The sequence below is a fragment of the Gossypium hirsutum genome, chromosome D04 (genome assembly GCF_007990345.1).
Source record: "Gossypium hirsutum isolate 1008001.06 chromosome D04, Gossypium_hirsutum_v2.1, whole genome shotgun sequence".
In the NCBI taxonomy this organism is placed as follows: Eukaryota; Viridiplantae; Streptophyta; class Magnoliopsida; order Malvales; family Malvaceae; genus Gossypium; species Gossypium hirsutum.
The window spans coordinates 9,673,229-9,697,370 of NC_053440.1; the positions used below are offsets into that span (position 1 = coordinate 9,673,229).

At 34.2% G+C, this 24,142-nt stretch overlaps 3 long non-coding RNA genes across 3 annotated transcripts; 1 reads left to right on the top strand and 2 right to left on the bottom strand.

Annotated features, from left to right (window-relative positions):
- The first annotated feature begins 1,806 nt into the window (after window positions 1–1,806).
- On the top strand, window positions 1,807–3,262 carry LOC107925992 (uncharacterized). Its single transcript, XR_001692102.2, has 4 exons — window positions 1,807–2,095; window positions 2,344–2,486; window positions 2,562–2,712; window positions 2,795–3,262. It is a non-coding gene; the product is annotated as an uncharacterized lncRNA (long non-coding RNA).
- Window positions 3,263–3,892: 630 nt separating this feature from the next.
- Window positions 3,893–5,110, bottom strand: LOC107926038 (uncharacterized). The gene is made up of 4 exons (XR_005912472.1): window positions 5,070–5,110; window positions 4,791–4,989; window positions 4,442–4,543; window positions 3,893–4,287 (listed from the first exon to the last, which is right to left on the bottom strand). It is a non-coding gene; the product is annotated as an uncharacterized lncRNA (long non-coding RNA).
- A 154-nt stretch (window positions 5,111–5,264) lies between these two features.
- Window positions 5,265–17,012, bottom strand: LOC121216312 (uncharacterized). The gene is made up of 3 exons (XR_005912473.1): window positions 16,813–17,012; window positions 5,402–5,542; window positions 5,265–5,314 (listed from the first exon to the last, which is right to left on the bottom strand). It is a non-coding gene; the product is annotated as an uncharacterized lncRNA (long non-coding RNA).
- Between the last annotated feature and the right edge of the window lie 7,130 nt (window positions 17,013–24,142).

A 24,142-nucleotide genomic window follows, 5' to 3' on the forward strand; every position in this document is an offset into this window, starting at 1 on the left:
CGTCCTTTTCTATTATTTTATTATTATATTATTACCCCTAATAACATACTATATCATACTAAAATTTTTAGCACACACGATAATATTTTTTTTTTAGTGAATTACAATGACAGGGTGAAACCCAAATAACCAATGCGATTAGCGCGACTCGAATCTAAATCACACCTAAGGCGATGAACATCCTTAACCATCAGACCACCACATACAATTCATAATTCATTATTTATATCCTATTAAAATAGATTTTAAATAAATTAAATGGACATGCGTTTTTTTTTTTGGTTATATAGGTACTTATTCCATGAAGTTATTAATATATAATTAATAAGTGTTCACTTGTGGTTAAAGCAATCATTATTTTTCCAGAACAACCTGAAAAGCGGTCCATAATTGAACAATTTTTAGTTGAAATTTGGTCCTATTACAAAGTTTAAGAGTGCATTGATTTATGAGTAACCTGTATGATTGGCTATCTATCGACTATTATTGAATTTTATTTTAATGAGAAATTATTTTAATTATCATTATTTCTTATTTTAATCGTGCAACAACTAATAATGCAATTACGATATGTTGTGATGGCGACAATCATACCCTTACTTAGACCTATGACTACATCTAATTGTACTTAAATAGCTGCATTTCAAATGATTTTCTTTATTCAATTAGATGTTCCCTCAACATATAAATCTCTAATATTGGTTTATTTCACTGAAAATAATTTTTGAAAAATTACTTATTTTTTTAGAAAAAAGATAATATTTTCTGTTGTTTGACAAATTTTCTAAAAATATTTCATAAAAGTTGTTTTCAATTAAACAAATATACATTTGAGATTTATGATAAAGATTTTAAATGAAGTAGTGAATTCATTACAAAGTGATGTTAAGGTGAAATTATATTAAACAATGAATCTTCATGGTGTTAAGGATTAAATTATAAACTTTGTAAAATTTATAATTGAAACAAGAGAAGTGATCTGCATGAAAATTTGTTATGTGAAATAAGATATTATAATGAATTATTTGATAAAAGTGCTTATATGACGAAAAATAAATTACTTGGCAATAGAGACTAAACTGAAAATTGTATAACAATTTAAGTGTGAAACAATTTAATATGTGAATAAGGAAATTATGATAAAAGTTTAATGAATGTGTTATGAGATAATGAAATATGCATAAAGTATTACAAAAGTGAATTGTGGAAAAATATGAAAATTTTATAATGACAAGGACTAAAATTGTTAAACTTGAGAAAATATGTGAATGAAATAATAGAAGTGAAATACATAGAAATTTGATATGTGAAACAACATATTGAGATAAATTATGTGATTAAAGTGTAACAAGAAAGAAAATTGATTGAATATGATTAATTACTGAATATTGAACTTTTATGACAAAAAAGGACTAAATTGAAATTTTATGAAAATTTATAATAAAATATTTGATAAGTGAATAATGTAGTAGAGAATGTAAAATCTTGGTGTTTTGACCTAATGTTCAGGACAGGTATAAGGGTGTTATAGTGAACAGAGCCTTATCAATTTGGAAAATGTCTTACGAAAAAAATTGGTAAGACATTTTACGAGAATAATGAAGTAATTTTACGTTGACCATCCTATTTTGCATGAAACAAACGTCGGAAATGGTTGAAAATATTTTCCATAAAAATATTTACGATGAAACAAACGGAACCTAAACATGTATGTTTTCATTTGAGAATTGAAAAAATAAGTTTTTTTTTTTAAAAAAAATCAAACTTGGCTCTTATTTAAACCAAGAAAACATAAGAAACATAACCAATTTAAAAGTAGTTCCAGGCAAGCCCAAAACTTCAAAGTCCCGTGATAAAGAGAATTCTAGAAACATAATAAAAGCAAACCCCAGTCTGACTCATTGCACTGGCACCCAATCTACCATAATTATTATTTCAATTTGTTTGTTCCAGATTTCCAAAAAGAAAGTCTAATTGTTCAGCTTGAGACCCTTCTTCTCCCTACTCCTTCTTCAACAAAGACGCTTCAATCTGGTTCCCTTGGCCTCCCCATCTCCATTCGCCGATGAGCGTAACTAGGAATGCAACCTACTAGGTAAATCATTTCCTCTTCCTTTAAAATCGTCGTGGCTAAACTATGCGCTAACTGATTAGCCAATCTATGTGCATGTCTAAATAGACTAGAACAAAATCCTTATTTTTCTCTTTGAATATCTCTAATGTGTGTGCTAATTTGTGATATGTCTGTTAAAACTGCTTTGCATTTGGTAATGACGGACTTGGAATCCCCTTCCACTATCGCCTCTACCAACCCTTGAAACCACTGCCTTTAAACATACGAAGGCCTCTACTGTAAAGGTCGACCCCACACCAGTGTGCAACTGCAGCTTCAAGACCCGAACCTCCCCTTTCGTATTTCTTACTATAACCCCCGAGGCAAATTTGTGGTGCTGGCTATCGTTCACAGCATCAAAGTGGATTTTGAGGTATGAGCATTCCCACGGTCTCTATTCTTCCTTTACTCCAAAATAGGCACTCATTTCCTTTTCCAACCTGTCCAGCTCCTGAATATAGTTGATAATGAAATTAGTCACTCCTAAACTAGATTGGACCTTCCCTTCTTGAATGTTCCTATTTCTATCCATTCATAGAGCCCAAATAGCACAACAAACCAGCTGTCTTTAAGACATAGAGCTCCTCTCGAAAACCTGGGTAAGCAACTCAAAAATATCCAAAACTTGTCTACTTACCACCTATTCACAATTTAACTTCCTTCACATCTCAATTGAAACAGGATATTCGTAGAAGACATACTAGAGGGTCTCAATAGCCAGCTTGCACATGGGACAACTTCTACTCTGAATCAGCCTTCTGAAGTATAGATTACATTATTCCAGAGATCCTACTGTGTTAGAAGGGTTCTCCGGTTCCAGTTGGATATCTGATATTCAAGATACCAAAGACACAAGTGGTTATATTTTCACATTGGGAGGAAGAGTTGTGTCATGGAAATCCTTAAGGCAAACGATTATAACCAGATCCATAATGGAATCTGAGTTTGTAGCTCTAAACAAATCTGGAGAAAAGGTAGGATGGCCACAAAACTTTTTAGTGGATATTCTTGAATGGCCGAAACCTGTGCCCACAATATGCATATATTGTGATAACCAAACAACAATTGGTAAAGCACAGAACGTAATGTATAATGGTAAGTTGAGACACACGCATCATCAATACAATATCGTTAGATAACTGATCTCAACTAGAGTTATCTTTATTGATTTTGTAAGATCAAAAGATAACACTGCGGATCCGCTAACCAAAGGGTTAAACCAAGATCAAGTTGATAAAACATTGAAAGGAATGTGACTAAAGCCCATGAATATTTAATGCGCTATGTGAAGGAAAACTCAATCTAGTTGATTGAAGATCTCAAGATCTTGGTTCAATGGGACAACCTACTTGCATAGACCTTGTGAGGTCACTGTGGGGGTTCTTATCCTAAATACATTCCTATGATGAAAATAATGATTAAAATGTGGAAAAGGTTAAGCAATGCTTTAATGACCATTGTGTGTTTCGGTGAAACGAACAACATACACTGCAGCAAAACAGGCTTTTAGCGGCGTTTTTTTTCTTTAGCGGCGCTTTTTTCACAAACGCCGCAAAAAGTACCTTTCTTTAAAGGCGTTTTAAAAAAAAAACGCCACTAACTTTGGCAAATTTATAACATTCAATTTCCATCCATATACAACCCTTCTTGTAGTATGAAATCCAACCAAAAACAGCAAATCTAAATGATACTTCAACTTCAACGAAAGATATATGATATAAAGTGATAACTGAAGTAAAATTCAAAATATTATTACAATAATGTTAAAAATATTCTTACAATAAGAAAACAAATGTCTAAGATGGCAGATTTTGTGACTGCTGAAACATCTTCATCATATTTTGAAGCTGTAGCTAGAGTGCGTCATACTTTCTGCTCTGCTCTGCTTCCCTCGCTGCTGACTCCGCTTTAAGTTGATCAAAGCTCGATTGCATCTGAGCCATCTGGTCTCTTAACCGCTGAACTTGAGCCTGACTCCCCGAAGGCATGTATTGCTGTGAGCTGGATCTAAAATATTGGGTTGAGTTAACAAAAGATCCTTGAAATCGAACCCGACCATACCTTTCAGGACCCAAAACATCAATAATAATCTGGTTATTAATGTCGTCAACATTAACAGAACTATCACTCGAAGCAACCGCTTTATACTCCGTATTTTTATCCTTTAGTTTCTCCTAATAAATCAATCAAAGAGTTAGAAACAAAATATATAATAAAAACAAAAGCAACATAACTTAACATTATTTGCATTACAAACGACGCATTAAACAATTATAATTAAACACTACAAATATTTAAAATAATTCAAATTTTATTAAGTAAACATACCATAATTTCTACAGCTTCAGAAGTCATAGGAGATCCATCTTTCTTCCTATGTGTAATGTCAAAAAGCTGAAGGCGTCCAACTTTTTGACCAGGCGACAGTTCCTACAATATAGTAGTAAAAATATTATTTAATAGAAAGTAATAAATATTTGACACAATTAATAAATTCAAAATATCTCGGCCTCAGCTACACAAGCAAAACTTTTCGACCCAACTGTGTGAGTGAATTTCTGTTTTTACCTGCTGCTTGTTCCAACTCGTTCACGATCCTACATTATGAAATTATTATTACGTATATAGTAAATACTATAAACCGAAATAATTATAAGAGATTGGAAGTACGTAATACCTCTCATTTCTTTGTATTCCAAAATCTAACTGCATCTTCCCATTGGTGCCTTAGCATTCCTGGCGGGACATTTCGCAATCTCTTCAAGGCTTATTTTTGTCTTAAAATATTCTTTTTTTAAAGTATTTTTATGGTCTCTCCATCTTTTTTCCAATACCTTCTTGACATAATTATCCGAGACCTCCAAAGCAAATCTCCCCTACAAAAACATAAGTTTAAAAAGTAAATATAAATGAAACTTAAACCAAATTTTTATAAATTACATTCCCATTTTGTTACCTTAATATTATCGAGAGCTTCATTTTTGTTACTATCAAGCATTTGATGCCATGACTCGTAGTTGATAGGCAACATATTGGCATTTCGTGCTATAATGCCCAAATATCCTGCTAAAAGTCGGGCTTCTGATCCAATAGGCTGACCAAGATTGTTTCTAGATACTTTGACACGCTCGACAGGATTTAACTTGTATAAATCTTTAAGTAGCGTATGTCCTCGACCTCTGCGCGTCCCACCACTTTCAGCTGAAAAATGATATATTATAATATAATAATTTGAAAATGAAATCAATAATAAAAGTCAACACACATGTAAATTAAATTTAACATTACTTTGAATTTTTGCAGGTTCGTCAGGTGTATTCAGAACATTTGAAGATCCAATAGCAGTCTGTTGTTTACTATTTGTCTCTTCCGAATTTGGAGTATTTTGAACAATACTTAGATCTCGCAATCTTTTTCTAGGCATTTTATCTGCAATACACATAAAATAGTTGAAAATTTAGTAACTAATTACAACAATAATATTACATATAAAATAGTTGAAATATTTAACAAGATCAAGATTTAAATTATGATATTACATATAATTAAGAAATCGTAAAATCTTACTACATCATAATTCGTAAATATCTTCATCAACATCCTAGTGAACCCATTGAAATTGTGTACTAGTACTAGGGTTATTTTCATTTAAGTTTTGTTCTGAAAAAAGTAAAGTTTCTGATCTTTCGTCGATGTCATCTCTACTTCCATTACCCATGTCAAACAAGTTTCTAAGGGTGTTACGGAGTACAACGTACTAACCCTCATTAGTTGGATCTTTTGAGTAAAAAACTTGTTTCACTTGAGAAGAAAATATATACGGCTCATCTATCAGTTGTTTTCCTGTGTGAATCAATCAAGAGAAGTTCACCATTATAAAACCAAATTGATCTTTTTTAATTTCGTGAGCAGTAAGAACATCAGCCCAATCACATCGAAATAAGACAACTTTCCATTTGCCATAGTAATCTAACTCAATAATGTCAGTAAGAAGTCCGTAATACTCCACATTTCCCTTAACATGATTACTATCCCTAGCACTAGCATAACTTTTAATTGAATAATTAACAACTATTCCACAATTTTGAGTTCTCCTCAATCTCTTGCGATATTTTGAATGAAATCTAAATCCATTAATGAGGAAGGCACTATATCTTTTTACTACTCTATTTGGACCTTGGGAAAGCCATTTAACTTCGTCATTGACGTCTTTCCCACTCCAAACCTATTGAATCGAAAGTAAATTGAGTAATTATAAATGTTATGAGAAAACATTATTATTTGTCAATGAAAGCTTCAATTGCATACCGTTTGGCTTAACCATTCATGAAAAGATTCTGTGAATAACTTATTAATCTCTCGATGTTGTAATCTTCAAGAGCGTGAATGAGATCTCAAGATTTGTTTGTACTCGCTATGTTAAAAAGAGGTTTAATTTGTTAGATAGAAGATAAACAAATTAAAAAGATGAATATTTATCAAATTCTAGAACTTATTTGCATAATGGTTCCATTGAATCGTGGTGAAAAAGAACATATTGATGTGCTTGTATCCATGATCTATCATCTAATTCTGCAATTTCAACTTTACTGATTGGTTCTCCATAACTTTGAAATAAATAAGTTTCGGCCAAGTTATGATCAGTGAGCCCAACATTTCTACTTGGTCTATTTAGTCTTGTTTCAACATCTTCTAAATATCTAAAACAGAAAGTCATACACTCTTCTGCCAAGTAACCTTCAGCAATTGATCCTTCTGGATAACGCTAATTACGACAATAAGACTTCAATTTGCATAGGAACCTAAACACCATATACAACATTATCAAAAGTTGTAACTAAAGGCATAAAGGTGAATAAATGAATAATTTACAAATAGATTAGCACCATTCTATAGGATACATCCATCGATAGAAAACAGGTCCACCAAGTATTGCTTCATGAGGGAGATGGATTAGCAAGTGCACCATAATAGTGAAGAAGGAAGGTGGAAAGATCTTCTCCAAATTGCATAAAGTCAAAGTGGCTCAATCTTGTACTTTCTCAAGTTCTTCAGTATTCAAAACTTTGCCACAAATGGCTTTCATTATATTAAATAGTTCAATTATACAAGACGTCACCTTTTTTGACATACAACACCGTAAAACAACTGGCAGTAAATCTTGCATCAAGATGTGATAATCATGTGATTTTAAGGAATATAGTCTTCGATCTTTAAGACTCACACATCGAGGTATATTTGATGCATACGCATCTGGGACCTTTATATCCTTCAACACCATGCAGAACACTTCTTTCTCTTTCTTCAACATTGAAAAAATAGAAGGCGACAACCGATATTTCTCATTCGAAAGTACTTGGGGATGAAGATCACGTCGAATTCCTATGTGAATTAAATCAAGTTGATTCTAAAGATTATCTTTTGATTTTTCATCGATATTCAAAATTGTCCCAATGATGCTCTTGCGTATATTCTTCTCAATATGCATGACATCAAGATTGTATCGTAAAATGTAATACTCCCAATAAGGCAACTCAAAAAAATACTTCTTTTTTTTCCACAAGTCCGCTTCATTAGGCTCATCCCCTTCATCAGATTCATCCTTCGATCTTCTCTTTGTTTACGTGTTGGGCGGTTGATTCATTTTCCCATAACTGAAATTGATATCTTTCAACATGAAGAAGATTTCAGATTTAATGGTCTACTTAGGAGCTTCTCTGAACTTTTCAGTACCGTCAAATAGAGTACTCTAAAATCTAAATCTATGATTTCCATCTAACCACCAACGACACCCCATATAAGAGAACTTCTTCCCATTATATAACCACTTCGAACATGTTTGCGCAGCACAAAAAAGATAAGCATAACGTCCTTTGGTACTCCAACCAGATAAATTGGCATAAGCCGGGAAGTCATTAATAGTCTACAACAAAGATACACGTAAATTAAAGTTCTCCTTTCTCAATACATCATATGTCTCAACACCCACCATAACTGTTTTAACTCTTCAATAAATGACTGCAAATAAATGTCAATATCATTTCCTGGACCTTTCTCTTCAGGGATAATCATAGATAAGATAAAAGAATATTGCTTCATGCAAATCCATGGAGGCAAATTATAAGGAACAAGCACTACAGGCCAAGTACTGTACAAAGTGCTCATGATTTTATAAGGATTAAATCCATCAGATGCTAACCCAAGCCTCACACTCTGAGGATCACTTGCAAAGCTTGGAAATTTACTGTCAAATGATTTCCAAGCTAAAGAATTCGCAGGATGCCTTAATAATTCATCATCGATTCGTTGATCATGATGCCGCGTCATAGACTCGGCTATCTTTGACGACATGAAAAGCCCTTGAAGCCTTGGTATTAGCGGAAAATATCGTAAAATCTTAATTGGCTTCTTTCTTGACTATGCATCATATTCATCCTCATTCACATCTTCTGTATTTCTATTCACCCAACAAGATTTACCGCATACATGACAAGACTGTTGGTTTTTTCGATCACCTCAATACAACATGCAGTCATTTGGGCAACTATGAATTTTGTCATACCCAAGGCCTAAATCTTTTATTAGTTTCTTCATATCTTTGCATGAATGAGAGATTTTTGCAAACGCAAAAATATCTCTCAAAAACTCTAACAGTATTGTCAAATAGTTTTCGGTCCACCCTCCCAAACATTTTAACTGAAAAAGGCGAATACAAAAAGACAATTTTGGAAATTTTGATCCCTCATAAAGTTCTTCATTCATTTAATTAAGTAACATGTAGAACTTTACCGCTTCTCCATTCGGCTCTTCATCAGGTACACTTCTTCCCGTTTCGATAAAAGCATTTCCACTAAAATTACAATCATCGGATGCAATAAAGTCGAGTGGAACGATTGCAAACCATGACTGCGCATATTAAATGCATCCCGCAACATACCTTCAATGTCATCTTCTCTAACAGACTGATGGTAAGCACTATGAGGATAAGCCGGATTAATCGTTGAAGAGGTTCTACTAGGTGTGCACTCTCCATGGAAAATCCATTTTTTATACCCCCGAATAAACCCATCAACAATTAGATATTTGTAGACAACTTCACAAAAATGCCAATTGATGTTGCCATACTTCTTACACGGGTAAAGAATCATATTCTATTGGCTTGCATTTTGAAATGTAAAATTTAGAAAAGTTTGTACTCCATTTCGATAGTCGTTGCTTACCCTTGACAAATTCATTCAAGACCGATCTATTTCGTAGTTCTTGAAGTCTAAAGTTGATAATAAATTACACGGGTAAGTTGTTTATTTATAAGTGTAATTAAGTTATGTAAGTTATGATATGATATATATAAATTATTAAGTTATGTATGTTATGTGAATTATGTAAGTTATGATATGATATATATAAGTTAAAATAGTCCCAACTACAAAGATCCCAAATTCAAATGTAAATTTAAAAAACGAAAAAAAATAAAAGATTAATTAACTTTCTGGTTATCTAGGCTTTCTGTGTAATGATTTAGTGTATGAAAGCTACCAAATTTGCCAATTGAGCAGGAATTCCTCCAGCCAAATTGGAAGCACACTTGTTTTGCCAGCCAAATGCTAATCTGTAGTAGCAGTACAAATTGTAACCACTAAAGACCTCAATAGCAATGTGAACAAATTTCACATCAATAGCAGCGGATTGATGCCGCAAATAGCAGTAAGACGCTCTTGTAAAAAAGTTAAAACAGTAAGACATAGAGCCACCATTCAGATTTCAGATGATACAAATCACATAACTAAGGAAGAAGTTCATTTCAACACTAAATTGATAGCTGCTAATTGGTTACGATCCATTTCTGTTAGCATCAAGAAAACTGTAACCTTGGGTACTACTAGTACTATACCTTAACTAGTGCTATATATCTCACCTAGGTTACCGACTAACCAAAAACCGAACCAAAAACCAGGAAAAGTTCAACCATCTTCACAAACATCATGCTTTGACATAACGTGTTCCCTTAAATTTCTAGTCAAAATACCATTGAAACACAGTCGACTATACAAAGTTAAATGTTGACTTTCATTAGGTATAGATAATAAGGGCAGTTCAAATGAAACAATATAAAAGTACACCAGAATTTAAAAGTTTCACTAAGAATTTATCCAAGTTACCTACATTAGGTATAATATGGCAGAAGAAAACAGTACATCCAATTCCAAGCCATTTGCAATACTAAATCCCCTACTTATCTAGTTTATTAAAAGAAAACACTGATCAAAGTCAACCTACCTATAAGAATCTAGCAATGTATTAGAATCAGATCACAAGTGCAATTAGAATGCGCATAGTAAATTATACCACTGCCACCACTCAAATACTAAAGTAAACAATCATGATCAATCTCAAGGCTAACTTTTAATGTGATCAACAACTTTGGTGACTACTCTAATCAATTTAGAGATTACAGGTAGGTACTGTGACCACAAGGAAGCTGATTTATAAAATCCATTATTGAAAACCTTTCTCCAGTTTTGAAATTTTAAACAAATTATGAAAGGGATGTACACATTCTAATGCTCTACTTAGTTACATAAATAATTACCTATGGTCAGAATTCCAAAATGTCACTATTGGAACCCACCCATTGTTTGAAAAGTCAAAAAGGGTGGGCACCAAAAGTAGAAAGTAAAATTGGTTGGCAAGTTGGGTTAAAAGTTGGCATGGGATAATTGCAATTTTGGTCCCTAATTGTATAGGGACATTGCAAGTTGATCCTTGAACCTCAACTATAAATAGGCCTAACCATTTCTTACTTTCTTCATCCCACACTTGCCATTCTCTACTTAAGGCAATTGTTCTCTCTCCCTATTTGTAAACTTTCACTTGTATTTTTGGAGTGAAATATATTTGGTAGTGCCTGAGGACGTAGGCAAAATTTGCTGAACCTCGTTAAAATTCTAGTGTTCTTTATTTTTGTTCTGCATATTTTGCAAGTGTCATTGTAGTGATTTATTGTGCTATTAAATTACGATAGAGGGATATTCTGGCTAGGAAAGATCTGGTATGTAAGCGATCCTCGTGATCCACCTCTCTTTCCTGGGAATTGAACTTAGTGTGATTTTTCAGTACAATAATTTTACTCTTTCACACGCTTCCGCGCAACAATTGGTACCAGAGCCAGGTTCGTACTTGGGGAATACGACCGTTTACGGTACTATTCACGTATACGGCACTATTCACGTATACGGTACTATTCACGTATACGGCACTATTCACGTATACGGTACTGTTCACGTATACAGTAGTTGGGATTGAGGAGAAAAATGGCAGCAGCATCGTCATCAGCAAGGACTACTGTGACAAATGCAAAATTTGAAGTAGAGAAATTTGACGGTACCAATAATTTTGGTATGTGGCAGTGTGAGATCCTGGATGTCTTATGTCAGCAAGAGCTGGATATAGCCCTTGAAGAAAAACCTGACAAGATGGATGACAAGGAGTGGGCCAAGATCAATAGACAGGCGTGTGGTACAATCAGCCTATGTTTGGCCAAAGAGCAGAAGTACTCCGTCATGAGGGAGACATCAGCGAAGAAGCTGTGGGATACATTGGAAGAAAAGTTTCTAACGAAAAGTCTTGAAAATAGGCTTTATATGAAAAAGAAACTTTTTCGGTTCACTTATGCACCCGGTATGTCGATGAATGACCATGTGAACTCATTCAATAAAATTTTAGCAGACTTGCTAAATTTGGATGAGAAATTTGAAGATAAAGACAAGGCATTATTGTTGTTGAATTCCCTTCCTGATGAATATGATCATCTTACCACCACATTGCTTCATGGGAAAGATTCAATCACATTTGATGCAGTCTGTAGTGCGTTGTATAGATCTGAGACTCGAAAGAAAGATAAAAGAGATCACAGAGATACAACTGCAGAAGTCTTAACAGTAAGAGGTCATTCACACAGCAGCAAACCTGGTAGAAGGGGTAAGTCCAAAGGGAGACCCGCCAAAGATGAATGTGCCTTTTGTCGTGAGAAAGGGCATTGGAAAAAGAATTGTCCTAAGTTACAAAAGGGCAAGTCTATTTCTAATGCATGTGTAGCGGAGCATGATGAGGAGTCAGACTTTAGCTTGGTTGGCATGGCAATGGCATGTCAAACGGATGAGTGGATATTGGATTCGGGATGTACTTACCATATGTGTCCTAATAAGGACTGGTTTTCTAGTCTTGAAGAACTAGAAGGTGGAGTTGTTTTTATGGGCAATGATAGTGCCTGTAAGACAATGGGTGTAGGTACAATCAAATTGAAGAACCATGACGGCTCAATCCAAGTTCTGACAGATGTTCGCTATGTACCCAGCTTGAAGAAAAATCTCATCTCATTAGGGGCCCTAGAATCTAAAGGGCTCACAATCACTTTGAGAGATGGATTACTAAAGGTAGTAGCTGGGGTATTGACGGTGATGAAAGGCACTAGAAGAAATAACTTGTACTATTTAAATGGAAGTACAGTTATTGGATCAACATCAACAGCTTCTGCGAAAGATGCAGATTCAGAGGCTACCAGGTTATGGCATAGGCGATTGGGACATGCTGGTGAAAAAGCTTTGCAGACTTTGGCGAAGCAAGGCTTGTTGAAAGGTGCAAATTCTTGCAAATTGGAATTCTGTGAACATTGTGTTCTGGGCAAGCAGACGAGGGTAAAATTTGGTTCAGCAATTCACAATACGAAAGGAATTCTGGACTATGTTCACAGTGATGTGTGGGGACCTACCAAAGTGGCTTCTTTGGGAGGTATGCACTATTTTGTCACTTTTCTTGATGATTATTCAAGAAAAGTATGGGTGTATCTAATGAAAAGAAAAAATGAAGTTTTGGATGCATTTCTGAAGTGGAAGAAGATGGTGGAGACTCAGACAGGTCGAAAGGTCAAACGACTTCGATCAGATAATGGTACTGAGTACAAAAATGATCCATTTCTACAAGTATGTCAAGATGAGGGCATTGTGCGACACTTCACTGTTCGAGATACACCACAGCAGAATGGGGTGGCAGAACGCATGAATCGGACTATACTGGAGAAAGTTTGATGTATGTTGTCCAATGCTGGATTGGGCAAGGAATTTTGGGCTGAGGCAGTTACATATGCGTGCCATCTAATTAACCGATTGCCATCAGCTGCAATAAATGGAAAAACTCCTATGGAGATGTGGACTGGTAAACCTGCTACTGATTATGATTCTTTACATGTTTTTGGTTCCACTGCATATTATCATGTAAAAGAATCTAAGTTAGACCCAAGAGCAAAGAAAGCATTATTCATGGGTATAACTGGTGGTGTAAAAGGATACCGTCTCTGGTGTCCTGATACAAGGAAGATTGTTTTCAGTAGAGATGTAACTTTTGATGAATCAACCATGATGAAGAACGAGGATTCACAAAAGGATGACAAAACCAGTAGTACTTTGCAGCAGGTGGAGTTTGAAAAGGTTAATGATGATCCAGCTAATATTGAAAGAACAAATGATGAAGAAGTTTCGACCCAAGAACTTCTACAGCAACAAGATTCAATTGCATATAGGAGGCCAAGAAGAGAGATTCGTAAGCCTGCTCGCTTTGACGATATGGTGGCCTATGCACTTCCAATTGCAGATGATGATGTTCCTTCCACTTACACAGAAGCAATAAGTAACTCTGATGGTGTAAAGTGGAAGCAAGCTATGAATGAAGAAATGCAGTCTCTTCATAAAAATAGGACTTGGGAGTTGGTGAGACTGCCCAAGGGAAAGAAGGCAATTGGATGCAAATGGGTATATGCAAAGAAGGAAGGATTTCCTGGTAAAAATGAAATTCGATACAAGGCTAGATTGGTAGCAAAGGGTTACGCTCAGAAAGAAGGAATAGACTACAATGAAGTGTTTTCTCCAGTTGTGAAGCATTCGTCTATTCGAATTTTGCTAGCCTTGGTTGCGCAATACGATCTTGAACTAGTTCAGCTTGATGTGAAGACAGCATTTTTATACGGTGATTTGGAAGAGGAAATCTATATGACTCAGCCTGATGGATTCAATGTTGCTGATAAAGAAAATTGGGTTTACAAACTGACAAAGTCGCTTTATGGATTGAAACAATCTCCGAGGCAGTGGTACAAGCGATTTGATCAGTTCATGAAAGGGCAAAGGTACACAAGAAGTAAATTTGATCATTGCGTATATTTTCAGAAGCTACAAGAAGGAACTTTCATATACTTGCTCTTATATGTTGATGATATGCTAATAGCATCTAAGAGCAAAGTTGAGATTGAGAGATTGAAGACTCAACTCAATCTCGAGTTTGAGATGAAAGATCTAGGTGAAGCTAAGAAGATTCTTGGCATGGAAATATGTAGAGATAGAGCTCATGGCAGAGTTAGCTTGTCTCAGAAGCAGTATTTGAAGAAAGTACTACAGCAGTTTGGCATGAACGAGCAGACCAAACCTGTAAGTACCCCGTTGGCTTCTCATTTCAAGCTTTCTGCACAACTATCTCCTTCGACGAATACAGAACGAGAATACATGTTGCAAGTTCCGTATTCTAATGCAGTGGGTAGCTTGATGTATGCAATGGTGTGTACAAGACCCGACATTTCACAGGCAGTTAGTATAGTGAGCAGGTATATGCATAATCCTGGAAAAGGACATTGGCAAGCTGTGAAATGGATTCTACGGTATATTCAGAAGACCGTGGATGTTGGATTACTGTTCAAGCAGGATAATACACTTGGTAAAGGTGTTATTGGGTACGTTGATTCTGACTATGCCGGTGATTTGGACAAGCGAAGATCAACCACCGGTTATGTGTTTACACTTGCTGGAGGACCAATAAGTTGGAAGTCTACACTACAGTCTACAGTTGCATTGTCAACCACAGAAGCCGAGTACATGGCTGTAACAGAGGCTGTAAAGGAGGCTATTTGGTTACAAGGTATGGCTAAAACCTTGGGGTTGGTTCAGGAGCATATTAACGTGTATTGTGATAGTCAAAGTGCTATTCATTTAGCAAAGAATCAAGTCTATCATGCACGTACAAAACATATCGACGTACGATTCCATTTTGTGCGGGAAATTATTGAAGAGGGGAAAATTTGTCTTCAGAAGATCAAGACTGCAAATAATCCCGCAGATATGATGACCAAGGTGGTAACAGCAACCAAGTTCGAACATTGTTTGAACTTGATTAATATCCTGCAAGTTTAACAGTTGAAGAAGGCACTATCAAGTATTGTTGTCAAAGGCAGAAAGAATTGTGTGAAGATAAGATTATCCTAATCAAATCTTCAAGGTGGAGATTATTGGAACCCACCCATTGTTTGAAAAGTCAAAAAGGGTGGGCACCAAAAGTAGAAAGTAAAATTGGTTGGCAAGTTGGGTTAAAAGTTGGCATGGGATAATTGCAATTTTGGTCCCTAATTGTATAGGGACATTGCAAGTTGATCCTTGAACCTCAACTATAAATAGGCCTAACCATTTCTTACTTTCTTCATCCCACACTTGCCATTCTCTACTTAAGGCAATTGTTCTCTCTCCCTATTTGTAAACTTTCACTTGTATTTTTGGAGTGAAATATATTTGGTAGTGCCTGAGGACGTAGGCAAAATTTGCTGAACCTCGTTAAAATTCTAGTGTTCTTTATTTTTGTTCTGCATATTTTGCAAGTGTCATTGTAGTGATTTATTGTGCTATTAAATTACGATAGAGGGATATTCTGGCTAGGAAAGATCTGGTATGTAAGCGATCCTCGTGATCCACCTCTCTTTCCTGGGAATTGAACTTAGTGTGATTTTTCAGTACAATAATTTTACTCTTTCACACGCTTCCGCGCAACAGTCACTAGTACCAGATAAATATCCTATTTATTACAAAATTTCATGATCATTTATTCTCATAAAACAAAAACCCAAAAAAGTTTGATAAAGAAATCTAGTTGTATATTCACATTACAAATCCTGACATATTAAATTTTATATCAAAATTTTGTAAATCTAGCGAATAGTTTCAAAACAGATTTTCTATCGTTTTTAATTGATTGTTAATATTTTATAAACTAAGGTATTTCAACAGCAACTTTCGTTGTAAGAAAATAATAAAAAGAAAAACAAAAAAAAGCATAAACAAAGAAGGGAAAGCCCAGATCAGTCGAACTGAAACCCAATTCCATTTCAAAGATCAAACTCAGTTTCAAAGGCATCTATTAATATGCCCAGATTAAGAGCAAAAGAGAAAAACATGAAAAGAGAAGAAACATAAAACGTCAAAAGAACAAAAACCCATGTCTGCAGTCTGCCCAGATCAACAACAACCAAAGAAGAAAGACCCATTAACTGTACAGATAAAAACTAGGAAATGAAGAACAAACAAAACCCCATATCAATGCATGGAACGAGAATAGCCATATTTAAATAACAGAAGCAAAAATAATAAATCCATTTTTATAAAATGGTGAAATGTTGAATTTATATGTTTATAAATCCATTTTTATAAATTTATTTTTTTCCCAAAGCAATTAATCATTACCGAAATCAGCAATGAAATAGAAAATGGCAAAAAGAACACAAACCTATCCAATGGTCTGCCCAAATTAAGAGCAAAAGAAAAAAACCCATGTCTAAAGAAGGAAACATAAAACATACCGATAAATGTTGCAAACAAATATAGGAAAAAACATACCGATTGTTTGCAGCAGAGGAGTGCGATGGTAACGCAGCAGAAGGAACAGTCAATGGTGATGCAGCAGATGGTCGAGTCGAGGAGGGTGATGTAGCAGATGAGGGAGATGCAACAGAGGAGGGCAATGCAACAGATAGGTTGGGATTTTGATTTGGGGAAAATTTTTAAGGGGAAAAAATAAGGTATTTCGGGTATATTGGTTGGAATAAAATTGAGGAGAGCAAAACGACGTTGCGTTGTTTAAAACAAAATGACCTTTTGCGGCGTTTTTCTCCTAGTGCCTCTAATGCTCGACCTTTTGTGGCGTTTTTCACCTAGCGCCGCTAATGCCACTAAAAACGACACCGTTTTGTTTAAAGTAAAATGATTTTTTGCGGCTTTTTAAAAAAACGCCACTATTGCGTACCTTTTGCGACATTTTTCTCATAAACGCCGCTAATGCCTTTAATTGTTGGAATAATTTGCGTAATAGAGCATAGTTTAGGTACAATCAGGGTAATAGAGTTAGTGTAGATAACAGTTGTGTCAAAAAAAAACCTAGCTACCAACTTGAGAAAAAGAGTATAATTTAGAAACTATTTTGTAATTTAAGCCTATAAAGAGACAGAGGGGTGAATGCAATCTCAAAATGATAAAATTGTTTTTGAAGGTTTTTTTCTTTAAAAATTATAAAACTAAAATTGAATATAATCATAAAATTACTTTTTAACCTTTCTAGAATCTATAATTTAATTTTGGTATCTTAAAATTTTAATAATTCTAATAATTATTTTAGAATTAGTTTTTTTTCAAAGTACAAAGATTAAATTCTAATTAATTAAAGTAAAAAAGCTTAACTTTTTTTAGACCCTAATCTCTAATCCCTAAACCCCTAACCCCTAAATCATAAACCCAAAACCCAAAACCCAAAACTATAAACACTAAACCATAAACCTACACTCTAAACACTAAATCATAAACCTTAAATCTTAAACCTCAAACCATAAACCTACACCCTAAACCCTAAATATATATTATAGGGGAAAAGTAATTAAAAAAGAATCTTAAATACTAAACTCTAAACCTAAACCCCAAACTTCAAACTCTAAGCCATAAACCCTAAACTTAAAACTCTAATATGAAAATAATAAACATTATATCATAAACCCTAAAACCTTAAACCATAGACATTAAACCTTAAATACTAAACCTTAAACCCTAAAATAAATTAATTTTTTACGACATTTGTTAAAAAGCACCGCTAATGCCAATAAAACTCAGCAAAAAACGACGTCGTTTTGCTCAACTTTTTTGCGGCGTTTTTCAAAAAGTGCCACTAATGCTTGATCTATAGCGGCGTTTCTCAAAATGCACCGCTAATTCTCGATCTATTGTGACATTTGTTAAAAAGCGCTATTAATGCCACTAAAGCTAAAAAACGAAGTTGTTTTGCTCAATTTTTTTTACGTCGTGTTCCAAAAAGCGCCGCTAATGCTTGATCTATAGTGGCGTTTCTCAAAAAGTGCCGCTAATTCTCGATCTATTGCGGCGTTTGTTAAAATGCGCCGCTAATGCAACTAAAGCTAAAAAAAGGACTTTGTTTTACTCAACTTTTTTGCGACATTTTCCAAAAAGCACCGCTAATGCTTGATCTATAACTGTGTTATTCAGAAAGCACCGCTAATGCTCGATCTATTGCGGCGTTTGTGAAAAAGTTCCGCTAATGCTCGATCTATTGCGGCGTTTGTGAAAAAGCGCCGCTGATGCCAATAAAGCTCACCAATAAACGAAGTCGTTTTGCTCAACTTTTTTTGCGACGTTTTTCGGGAAGCGCTGGTAATGCTTTATCGATAGCGGTGTTTCTCAAATAGCACTGCTATTGCTTACCTATTGCAGTGTTTGTTAAAAAGCACCGCTAATGCCCGATTTATTGCGGCGTTTTTTGTTCAAACGCCTTAAGCGCCGCTAAAAACCTATTTTGCTGTAGTGATAAGTCACCTATGTGAGAGTGAAGTAGGGCCACTTCAAGAAGATTATTGGGGCATAGTTATCTAAGCTCTTGTAGAACCAAGAGGATGTTCATGGTCATATGAGCATACCCCAGGAGAACCAAAATCTTGCTAGTGAGGTATTTGTGTTAGGTATATCATCGTTTACACAAACAATAGAACAGTTCAAGGACATTGCGTCTACTGGTAAGCTAGTAAAGTAAATATATTTTCACAAGGGAAAATTCAAGGGTTAGTGCCTACCTATCCTATGCAAATATCGAACGCAGAATTTATCACCTCTTTGAGTCTTTGAGTCTCGTTGATCCATCAGTTTCATTCATGTGGGGGATTGTTGGAAAATAATGGATATTTTGGAACTTTGAGGCATATTATTTTATTGATAAAATTGAAGGTTTGAATAATAAATTATGGATTTATATTCTATATAATATGCTCAAAATTGTTGAGTGATGAATGATAAATTGATGTTCAAATTAAGCAATAGTTCTGTTTCTTGATGAACAAATGTATCTCTTGGTGAACAGATTTATTGTTTTTGGTTTAATATTGCATCTTTTCATTCATTGTGTCTGTTCAATTATATCTATTAACTTTTCAACAAAACTCTTCATGAATCGGTCTAAATCTCTTCATTCATTTCCTCTCCTCTATATAAAGCCAAGTTAGGAGACTTCTAAAACACAACATAAAAAACCATCAATATAAAAAATTCCTTCTAAATTCATTCCTCCTGGTGATAAAAAAAAGGCAAGATTGTGTTTGATTGATCATTGTTGTTGTGCTACTACTATAATTGTTTGTTGTTGTATCTTGGGAGACAGACGTCCAACGTTACTCGGAGCACCGAAGAGAGGTCGAATCTGTCTTAAGGAAACTATTCATATAGACCTCAACAAAATTCTTCTTCTAATTTTCAACTCTGTCCGGTTACAGGTATTCTGTTGTGTTACTACTATTACATTGTATTGCATTATTATTGTTACTAATATATTAATACTACATACGATATTATATTTACTTACATATTCAAGTAACAATTAAAAAATTAAACATAAAAGAATAAGTAAATAAAACTAAAAACATAACCAATACATATTTGCATTCTTCTTCGTGAGACAAAATAAGAATAATAATATAACTTGACAATAAACAATATACTAAAGTGTAAACAAACAAAATTCAAGAGCTTTCACCAACTTGAATAGTAGGAATATAAGACCTAAAAATAATCTGTTAAAATTTTAAGATTATTTTATAATATTAAAACAGGTTTTAATATAACTTTTAAAAGTATATCTATAATTTGATTTTATTACTAAAAAATAAATTTAGTGGATAATAAAAAAATTATAGAAATAATTTAAAATAGAAAAAAGAGAAAGCGCCATGTGTTAATCTATGTAATATGTATATATATGGCAAGTAAGCCTATAGTGTAATAGCAAAAAATCTTCTATTGAAATAAAGTTATGATAAATCTTGAGTTTTTTTTGAAAAAAAATAAATACCAAACTAATTACATAATAGTATTCTGAAAAAGAAAAAACATTCTTATTCTTATCCAATTCCTTAATGTGCGTGTCATCGAATGAGGAGCATTGAACACTTGCAAATTATCTGTTCTGATCAAGTCTTGTTTTGCTAGACAGTCGGTAACTTAATTTTGATATCTCAGAATGTACCGCAATATAACCACCGCATTTTTTGAAATAAAATACTTTGGATATGCCTAATTAACGCTGAATTTGCCTCGGTAGAGGTATTTTCAAGTATAGCTTTAACAACTTCCAAACTATTAGATTGTATAATGACTTCATGGTGACCCCTTCATTAAATTAGCCTGAGACCCTCCAAAATGCCCCAAAGTTCAGCATTAAAACTGTTGTAATAAAGTGGCTGATGCCCTTTGCAATTGGGCTAAAACAAACAATTGTAAAATGGATTTTAACATGGATTATGCTTCGGAGAACCATGATTTTGTTTTGAATGATGCCATTAATTGAAGTTTGACCCTCAAGTCTTTTATCAAAAAAAAAAAGAACATTTTCCAAGGTGACAATTGTATCCAAAGATCCAATTTCCATTAGCATCACAAACAACTCCTTCGGCGGCTGCATTTCCAGATCCTAATTGCACTGCCCCATCAGTGTTAAGAAAAATTGGATCTTCAAAAAAAAAAAAATTCAACGGGAGGTTTAAAACTACCCTTAAAATCTACTCTCAAAGCTGAGAAGAGCTGATTCGCCCAACTTAAAGAAACTTGAACAATCTCTCTTGAGCTCCAAAATCGATAAATCTTGAGTTTAATCCATATACAATTTTTACCTCCTTTCTTATAAAAAAAGTATATATTTATAAAATTTTAATTATAAATATTTTTTATATTCAAAATCAGACATAAATAAACATAAAGATATTTTAAAAACGTTTATTATTTATTGGTTAGATTCAATCATTTAATTTATTCATTATATGAGATTGAAAATATAAAGAATAGAATAAGGATAAAACTTAATATATAAATCAGTATGTTATAACAATCAAATTATTATTAATCACAATAAAACTATATTTAAAAATACGCTTTAAATATTTTGAATTTCAAAGTTTTCTTACGTAATTTCTTTTATATAATATATATGTTTCAATTATAAAAATCACAATCAGTTACGATCATAAGAATAGATGAAAGAATCAATGCAAAATTTGATAGTATTATTAATTACCATTTCACAAATATAATAGTTAATTGGTGAGATACGTTGCACCAAATATTCTCTACCACTCTTTCTTTAAATTTTAAAACATTTTAATTATATCTTCAAACTATCGATATTATATTAATAAGGTTCTTTGGTTACTAAAAACATTAATTTAATTATTAAATGATATGTTTTTGTGACATAATTCAGAATGAAAAAAATAAAGAAAAATAAATATGGTAAAAAATGAATGTTGTAAAAGTTTTGGTTTTGAGGTTTCCGAAACAGAAACTATCGTTCACTTTTTTTTAGTTTTTAATTTTAAAAGTTATAAGACAATATTTTACTCTCTTTTTTCTTTTATATATTCATTTTAAATTATATTTAATATAATTAAAATGTTTCAAAATTTAAAAATCGAGGAGGGTGATGCTTTGAAAATATATGAAACGATTAATTGTTTTGACGTTTTTTCTAAAGATTTATTCAAAATCATGATATTTTACTGTTGAAAATCTAAATCTTTCTAAAAGTGGAATAGTATAATCTTGATAAAGATATCTTAGATGGGTTTTATTTAGTTTTTTAGTGCAGATTTCCATGAAAAATAGTAAAAAAGAACAATGGTTGGGAAGTCGTTGAAGTTAAGCATGGGATTACTCATGGGATTTGTATGAGATTTGGCCCACATTTATCATCATTTCAACTTATGAATTTAATGAGCTAGAAAACCTCCTTTTCTTTTCATTTTTCCAAAAATGCTAAAGTGAAGGCACTCGAAGATTCAAGTGCCCCCAAGAAAACTCAAAGCACCATTCACGATGGATTGCAAAATCTGAAACAATGTGCAATCAATGTCCACTGCTGCTTAGACCGTACAACTTTTCGGGCAAAATATCAAAAATATCCAATTTTTTTAAAAATTTTTCAAAATGGGTCCGGTATTTTATTATTTATCGGAATATGCCATTTTCCCCGAAATCGCGTCCACGTCAGCGCGATGTCAGGGTACGTGCCAGGAAATTGCGGCCACGTCAGCGCGCTTTGCTGACATGGCAACAAATCGCACCCTTTGAAGCGCGATTTGTGTCCACATCAGCAAAGCGCACTGACGTGGCCGCGATTTCCTCGCACGTACCTTGACATCGCGCTGACGTGGACGTGATTTCGCTGTGTCTCCCACGTTAGGATTTTTAGGGTTTTTGGAGAAAAAAGTAAACAAATAAGGGATTAGGGTTAAGGGTTTCGTAATTAAATTAATTAGAATTTATTCAAAATTGGGTTACGTTTCGTGTTTATGGGTTTTTAACATAAAATCAAAGCAGTATGATTTATGAGAAGGATTTTTGAAGTCGCGCCCACGTGTACGCGCTTTTGCTACAGTAGGTATTGGAAAAATAATTTTGACTTGATATTTCTGAGCAAATAGTTTAAAAAACGCTTCAAGCAGGATGCTTTGTGAGAAGAATTTGTGAAATCGCGCCCTCGTGGACGCGCTTTTACTACAGTTGGTCCTGGAAGAAATAATTTCGAGTTAACGTTTTTGAGCAAATAGTTTAAAAAACGCTTCAAGCAGGATGCTTTATAAGAAGAATTTGTGAAGTCGGGCCCACGTGGACGTGCTTTTGCTACAGTAGTTCCTGAAAAAATAATTTTGAGTTGACGTTTCTGAGCAAATAGTATAAAACAACGCTGCAAGCAGCATGCTATTTGAAAAGAATTTGTGAAATCGCGCCCTCGTGGACGCGCTTTTGCTACAGTTGGTCCTGGAAAAATAATTTCGACTTGACGTTTATGAGCAAATAGTATAAAATTGCTTCTAGCAGGATGCTTTATGAAAAGAATTTGTGAAATTGCGCCCACGTGGACGCGCTTTTGCTACAGTAACATGTTTGGGCTGAGACTATAAATGAGGCAAAAAATGTTCTGAGATTGCATAAGTCACAGCAGAAACAATTTAGAGAGGCTAAGAAGGTTAGAGTTTCAAATATGAGTGAACGTATTAGTATTGTTATTTACTACGATGGTGAGGTTTGCCACACCAAGAATTGTGTTGTTTTTTTGTCGGAGAATACGGTGCGACTGGTTTTTAACCAGAACATAGATTTGACAAAATTTCGTAAAAGAATTAGGCGTAAAATTTTTGAAACGACGCCAATGAAAGTTCTGTCTATTACGTATCGATTCAGTTCCTCTGTTGATCCGGTGACATATGACTCGTTCGACATAAAAGGTGCTCGTAGCTTGGAGGCAATGGTGCAGACTCATCTTGCTAGTGGAGCACATTATATTGAGTTATATGTACAATTTACATCGCTAAATGATGTACTTGTGACTGGTGTTCGAGATGTATACACGACCCCTGGCCGATATTCAATTAACGGGTTAGAAAACACAGAACAACCCATGTTTGGTAGCGGTGTTGAATGCACATCCCCTGCAAGACACTCTGTCAGTGGATGGGACATGTACGTCGGTGGCTCAATGTTTGATACTGGAAATACGTACTGGGGAATGGTATCAAGTTCTAGTGGTTGACAATCTACATCCAATTGGGGACGTTATGAAATACCCAGAAGAAGGGATGATATACTCCCTCCGACGTCAACCGGTGAGGGAACCTCATACGCTGCAGAT